The sequence below is a fragment of the Dermacentor variabilis genome, chromosome 1 (genome assembly GCF_050947875.1).
Source record: "Dermacentor variabilis isolate Ectoservices chromosome 1, ASM5094787v1, whole genome shotgun sequence".
Classification (NCBI taxonomy): Eukaryota; Metazoa; Arthropoda; class Arachnida; order Ixodida; family Ixodidae; genus Dermacentor; species Dermacentor variabilis.
The window spans coordinates 273,290,435-273,297,790 of NC_134568.1; the positions used below are offsets into that span (position 1 = coordinate 273,290,435).

At 50.9% G+C, this 7,356-nt stretch overlaps 1 non-coding gene across 1 annotated transcript; it reads left to right on the plus strand.

Annotated features, from left to right (window-relative positions):
* Positions 1-6,469: 6,469 nt before the first annotated feature.
* On the plus strand, positions 6,470-6,652 carry LOC142567986 (U2 spliceosomal RNA). The gene has a single exon (XR_012825331.1). It is a non-coding gene; the product is annotated as a U2 spliceosomal RNA (small nuclear RNA).
* The last annotated feature ends 704 nt before the right edge of the window (positions 6,653-7,356 follow it).

A 7,356-nucleotide genomic window follows, 5' to 3' on the forward strand; every position in this document is an offset into this window, starting at 1 on the left:
CTCACTAAAACCGATTCCCCAGCGTCGTAGCAAATCCTCAGATTTGTTAGAAAACAAATATGGATACTGAGGCGAGAGATGTGCCGAGACGGCGGCTTCAGTGTCCAGTACCCCAAAAGGGCCTTCGATACGAACCTTTGCCACAGGGAGACAAACACTGGAGGCCGAGTCGCGAAGCAACCGATACTGTTTGCCGTTTACCAAAAGGTCGATCTCGAATGTACGGTTTTATCAAGTTGAGATTTTCCACGTTACTACTTAGTGACATCAACACTAGTTTGGGATTTCTGCCCCCCCACGGAGATATGACCCGTTTGCTGGCAGTTGTAGCAAACTACTCGTTTCTTTGCCTCGAAAGCTTCTTTTTTTGCCTTTCTGCCCTCCGTTCGGGTGACTCCTCCTTTCCCTCGCTGTCCTCGTCACTATTTTTTACCAAATCTGACCTTTCCTTTGAGTTATATTGACTCGACTTTGACCATCGCTTTTGCTTGTCGGGTCTGTATTTATTCCTCTCCTTACGAGCTTCGTTGCCTTCCAACACAAGGCGAGTTACGTACTCGTCAGTGAGATCGGCCGCTCTTGTGGTAGTGTCCTCGCCTCTAATATCCTGAACCCAATACTTTATGTTTTCTGGCAGCCGGCAGTAGAATTGTTCTAAAGCAACGCACTGCATTGTCTTTTTGGCGTCGCCGAGTGCAACCTCATCTCTGAGCCAGTACTTCAGGTTTGGCTCCAATGTGTATGCGAAATCTGAGTGTGACTCACTTTTGGTCTTCTCGACCTCCCTAAATTTTCGCCTGAATGCTTCTGCTGATAATCTATACTTTTTAAGCAGACTTGCTTCGACTTTATCGAAGACCTCTTCTTCTTGCCCCATGCGGGTAATGATATCAGGTACCTCACGTGGCAGTAATGTCAACAAGCGTTGAGGCCACGTGTCTCTTGCGAATTTTGCCTTCTCACACACGCGCTCAAACTGCACCAGAAAGAGACCTATGTCCCCTTCTACTGTGTAGGGTGCCATCAAGTCTGTCATTCTGCGCTCGCTTTCTCGTGGATATGTGCTAGGTCTTTCAGTATCTTGAGCTTTGTGGAGCTCAATCTCAAGGCGCCTCATTTCGAGGTCGCGCTCTTCTTTGGGATCACGTGCGGCCCGCTCGCGCTCTTCTTTTTCTTCTAGGCGCTTACGCTCTTCTTCCTTATCCGCAATGTCTCTAGGCATTCCTTCAGGTCATCGTCGTCTGCCCCGCTCACGTCGATCGCCTCAATGTTCTCCGGCTTTCTCTTTGATTCGGCAATTTGGAGGCCCAACTCTCTGGCCAAGCTCAACAATTCCGGCTTCTTTAGTACCTTCAAGTTCATGGCTGCCCTTAGTGCTGCTGAACTCTATAACAACCTCGACGTACTCAGAACTTCCGTCAACGGTTAAAGAAAAATCACTGCTCTGTACTTCTTCAAAAAAAAAATACGTAAAGCCAAGTGATATATCTTAGTGAAGTAAAGCCGTGCACTTACCATATGCAGTCATGAATCCTGACACCTTCCTTCCGAACGTTGTCACCAGGACGAAGAGAAGGCGATCTCTTAAATGTCATCCAAAGTTGGGGTCTCCAGGGTAGCGTATCCCACCGCTGCCACCAGCTGGTGCGTTCTCCAGGGTAGCGTACCCCACCGCTGCTGACAGTTGTTGCGACGCTTGGTTCTTCAACCTCGACCGGCGTTACTATTGGGTAGCGTGGCGTTGTCGGCAGGCTGCAGGCGTCCGGTAGACTATGGCGATCAGGCAGGGACGAGACGACTTCTAGTGCGAAACTTGCGCGGTTTATTCAATGGTTGGTGAAAGAAAGACCATTATGCCACAGTGGCTTGGAATCCACTGTAACGTGATATCGTGTCCTTGCTCGACGAGGTGGTGAAGCAACAGTCTGATTTCTAGAACTAGCTGTTCGTGGAGTCCTCGGCTTAAGGCAGAAACCAAACAATGAAGGGCAGCCTTGGAGTCACTGAATACGCTCCATTTCTTGGGTAGTTCATCAGAAACTACACGAAGTGCACAACGAATAGCAGCAATCTCCGCGGCAGTCGATGTAGTCCGGTGAGGTAGTCGAATCTTTATGGTGGAGGCTTTTGTAGGAAAGATCACCGATCCTGGAGGCCCATTCACTGTGGTTGAAGCGTTAGTATATAGATGATGATGCTCGTTGTATGTCTCATACAGCAAGAGCAGTGAAAGCTGCTTGAGAGCTGGAGACGAAAGTTGGGCTTTTGTTCGTATTCCTGGTACCATTAGTCGAACTTCTGCTTGAGCCAGAAAAATCATTTAAAATTTCCACAGTGCAAGGCGGAATGTATATCTTAACACTCTTTTCTGAATATATACTCACACACGCGCCAGCTTGGAGTTCACGACGGCACCCTTAGATGGCGCAGCGTGTCCCGAGGGAAGCGCGAGGCAGGAGCTCCGGCGGCATGCACGCCTCATACGTGGCGCGTCAGCGCGGTCACAATACTGTGTGTCGCTACAATGCTTCAATGCGAATAGCATTAGCGTCGACATGCATCGTGAGATGGAATATAGCAGATTTATTTCTCTCTATTTGTTTTTCTTTGTTTGCAGACGCTCGTTTTAACTTGCCACAATGAATATCTACCTTGTAAGAAGGATGCAGTGGAGCACTTCAATAGTGCTCATTATAACATGTCAATTAAACAGGTTGAGTTGTATGTAGAACATCTACTGAGCACTTCTCGATACGATTCACAAAGGACTGTTTTGCAGTGCTTATCTCCTTGGTGACCGCCTTTTTAATATGAAAAAGCTGTTGGGGCCGTGTTAAAATGCATTAGCACATCAATTTGCTTTGAAAGCCTTAGTACAAATATATTGCCTCTGAAATCCTTTGTGTAGCATTGTTCATGACTGGTCAAGAATGCCGCGGTAAGTGATCTCCAAAAGGGACGTGGAGACATGGACTCGCCAATTACCTCGTCCTATTTTGCCTCTGCTTAATTCCTAACATTTTATATTCATGCACCCGCCTTCGCATTGCTCAGGCGCTTCCTTGTCGTGCCAATCCTCACCCTTTAGCCCTGTGATATGAAGACATCACTCGCACCTGACGAGCCCTCCAGCTCGCCAGGTGCGAGTGATGTCTTCATATCAAGTGATCAACCGATGTATTCAAGCTTTCGCGGTGCATCATCTCGGGGATGGCGCGCACCCACGCTAAGGGGAGGCGTGTGTTTACGAGTAGTAAGTTTCAGGTGCCATCCATCTATATTCAAGGAGCACGTTTGTGCTTTGTGCTACCTTCTTCATCACCACCCTTGGTGGTTCTGGCTAATCGTGCCTATGGTGAGGGAACCATGCGACGTGTGCTTTGTTGCTGAACAACCGAGGCACCTCCTCTTTCGTGCCTGTCTCACTCTTTCTTTAAGCATGAAAGTACGAAAGGCCGAGGCATCCGACTTTGCATCAGGCTCCGGCATTCATGACTTGTCACCGACTTCAGCTAGCTGTAACTCGTTCTGATATTGTGTCCAAATTTTGATATCTAAAGGGGGATATGTTGCTACTATTTTTATTTTGTCTATTTTGTCCTTATTTATTGCTGTTGTTATTCCTTATTTTTTATTACAAACACAAGATTCCGTTTTTTTGTGTTCGGTTTGTGTTTTTGAGTATCTTTGTACGTCATCGCCAAGACTTCGTGGAAGTTGCTATGTCTGTATTTACTCTTATCCTTTTATAAACATTACTGCAGCGCTGGTGGTAGTCAACGACTTTACTGCTGTGAGGGTCATTTCACTTCATTCCGTGCTTTCATTCTTAAGGCGAAAGCCTTAGAATGAAAGCAAGCTATGTTTCAAGGTCTCGTTGTGTGGTACAGAAAATATCACGTCACCCAAGGAAGGCCAGAAACAAACTAACGCATGTCCAGCCGTATGAGAGATGATTAATGATCAGCAAAGTTAATGAATGATTGATTAGAGATTGGATAAAGGTGGATTGGGGTGGATTAATGCGTATTAAGGTGGATTAATGTGGACTATGGGGGAATAAGGTCAATTAAGGTGGATTAAAGTGTAATAAGGACGATTAAAGTGGATGAAGGAGGATTAAGAAGGATTGAGGGCGATTCGGGTGAATTCTAGTAAGCTTTACAAGGCTTCAGCCTTCGCGTCTCTTAGGCGACAGCTAAGGACACCCGGTGATTTTTTGAACATTTAATCACGGAGAGGCCAGCAACGCAGCATTTCACAATGTTTACAATTGATTTAGAATCTGTCGCCCTACAGAATTAATGAGACTACGCCTAAAAGGCTCAGTCTATGAGATCCGGGTAAAAGAATTCATCACGAAGGCAATCAAGAAGTGATATACACAGTTACATTTAGTCGCTCTAGTCACGCTTATCGCTGCTCTTGACGCTTATTCAGTCCACGTATATTATTATTGCACTGCGGCAATCGCACGTCTGCTTTCCCAGGTTCTCAAGTGCCCTGCTCGATTTTTTTCGCCGCTTACGCCTTTCTCTCAAAGGACACCCCTTTATTGGGCCACGCCCGGGCATTTTGCTTTTGCGTGCTTCGGCTGCTTATACGCCGCGGCAGAAAAAAAAAAAAAAAATGCGCCAGGCGCGCTCGCGACGCCACGATAGCGTGGTGCGGGCCTCGCCATGTTGGGCAACTCCCTGCGGAGCGAGTAACACAAACTGCGCCGGCAGCAGCCCGGATCGCGCCGTAATAAAGTCGTCATGCCGAGCAAATTTCCCACGTCCGCGAAAGCGGCCCATCCGCGCGGTCAGGCACGCGCTGCACGGACGCGAGCCGCCTCTCCTGGGGACCGCGAGGAGCGGCGCGCGCGCACCTACGCCGAGTGCGGCGCGCCAAGCGGCCGCTGCCTTTTCCTATTTTTTCCCACGTCTTAATAAATTATGGCCGGCGCCGTCCCGCAGGCGCGCGCGCGAGCGTGTACGGCGGCGCTCGGCGAGCGCGTCGAGTTACGTGAGTCAGCAGGAATGAAGACGCGGCGCCAGCGTGCCTTCGAACGGCGCCCAAATGCGTCCCCAAGGACGAGCGGCACGGCAGTTTGTCGGGACAGCGTTAAACAGGTGGTTCGGCTGCTCGACAACCAAATTAAAGGATCATTCAGGAGGAGCACTCCCGCGCGCTCGTTTCAATGGTCTTGCAACAACGACAACACGCCTCCCCATCAAAAAGCGGCAGGGCGCCCCCATCCCTATCTCTTTCTCGGGCTCGGACCCACGGTCGCACTAGCCAGCACAGGTCGTGCCGCACCGACACCGTGTCGAGCGTTGGGGAGCACAATAGGGAGCGCCAGCCGTCACGCCTGTCTCTCGCCCAACCACCGCCGTCGTGGGGCCACAGGCACGCGACCCCCCGGCGAGGCCTGCTGCCCGACGAGACGGGACAATTTTGGAAATACACTAATTGGTTTACACGCCGAGCCCCCCCTCCCCCCCCCCCTCACGCGATTCCGCGGCCGTGTCCCCCTCCCGGAGAACGCTCGCCACGTGCCACCGTGACGAGCTCGCTCGGTTATGGAAGCACTGGCAGGCAGGGCCGTTCTCCTCCCGCCGCAAAGCCTGGCGCGGCAAAACGGCTTGACGTTCATCAAGACATATCGAGCTGTGGTGACCGCCGGGGCTGCCTTGTGTAAAACTGCCGCGAACGGTGTCGTCCTATCCCTTTTCCCCGCAGGGAATTATTGGCGCTGCTGTATTGGAGAAGCGCGCCAATTGCTTGGGGCAGCTGCGTTTTGTTTCTCGTGAGTGCGCGTGGCGCGTACGGAACTGCATATACTGCCCGTTGACGCGCTGTGTGTGTATGCGAGTTATATAGGCGACGAAACACCGCGCTCTCGATCGCACCGGTCACGCGTCCAGGCATCGCATTCACATCCCCGTATTGAAGTACTTCGGTGGCATACGAAAAGATTAAAAAAAAGAAAACAGCTTAAAAGGACGGGGAGGGGGGGGGGCACGATAAGCTGCTGTCGCTTAAGTTAACTCAGTGAACTGGACTGGTATGGTGAAAACAAGTTCCGGAATCACATTGTGGTGTGTGTTTAAATGAGTGTGTTAGATGAACAGGATTAAAAAAAAAAGAAAAACACATGCTGGTGCCTAAATACTCCATCTCAATGTAACGTCTTAGAAAAAAAAAATGTCATGAGCCATTCCACTCTGTGAAGGTAGATGACCAGCGAAGCTGTTTAGCACACGACACAGAGGTGACACAGAGTTTTTAACAAATGTACGAACTCATTTACCGTGATTATTATATACGTTCGCGTGGGAGACGGGACCGCCGTCCCGAGGAGCCGGAGGAAACCAGACACGCGTGACGTTTCGACGGGAGCGCCACCACGGAGAGCGGAAGAAAGGGAAAGGAGATACGCAAACGCTTGGAACGCCGACAAAGAGAGGGAGGTGCGAACGTAGACATGGCCAACGCGGGTCAAAGTTTGGTGTCTGTCCTTATCAGCTTAATATCTGATACGGGTTCCGTTTAGACACAAGATATTAAGCTTATTCTTGCAAGCTGGCGGAGCGCTTAAAGCCTGCTTCACTTCCGCCACGCATCGGCCCGGTGTCATTGCACTGTCTCCGGGATCGGCCCACGGTTTTGGCACACACAGAGCAAAAATGCACGGAACTCTACCCATAAACAGCTTTGCTAAAAAAAAAAAAGAAAAGAAGCCAGATAAATCAAACGAACGCACTACAACGCAATGAAAGACCACAAAAAATTGCGTTACTAATTTTGCTGAACCGCCAGAGAAGGCATTCCAAGGGGAACCATGCTAACCGCGAGGGTCGACCTGGCGAAATCAGTTCTCCCTCAACTCGCTTATTCGCGTCTTCGCCGCAAGCGTTGCGCAACTCTTGCTGCCACACTGGCCAAGTGCAGTGCACCTGCGAGACAGTTCGCCCAGGGGCGTTGCCTGAGCCGCAAAGCGGCCCGAGTGGCGCTCCTCCCGGCGCCGTCCAGCGCGCGTCGGTATGCGCGCCGCGTCGCTCCCCGCGTGCGCCGAGTGGCGCCTGTCTCGTCGGGGCGGGCCGGCGCTTGATCGTGACGGGGGCGCGCGCTACCGCGCCAGCGCTCGGCGCCGCATCTATCGGCGCGTTTGCCGGCGTGAAAGCGAAACAAATTAAGTGCACACGGGATGAGCGGCCCAGTGCGCGCCAGTGAAGAGATCCGAGAAGAGCGAGGCTCTCGGAAACATTATTTCCGGCGTAAATATTTGATGGGCGATCGTTCTCCAAAGGCCCTCAATTTGGTCTAATCCGAGGCCCCGTGAAACGAATAAATGGGCTCCGGTGTTCCGAT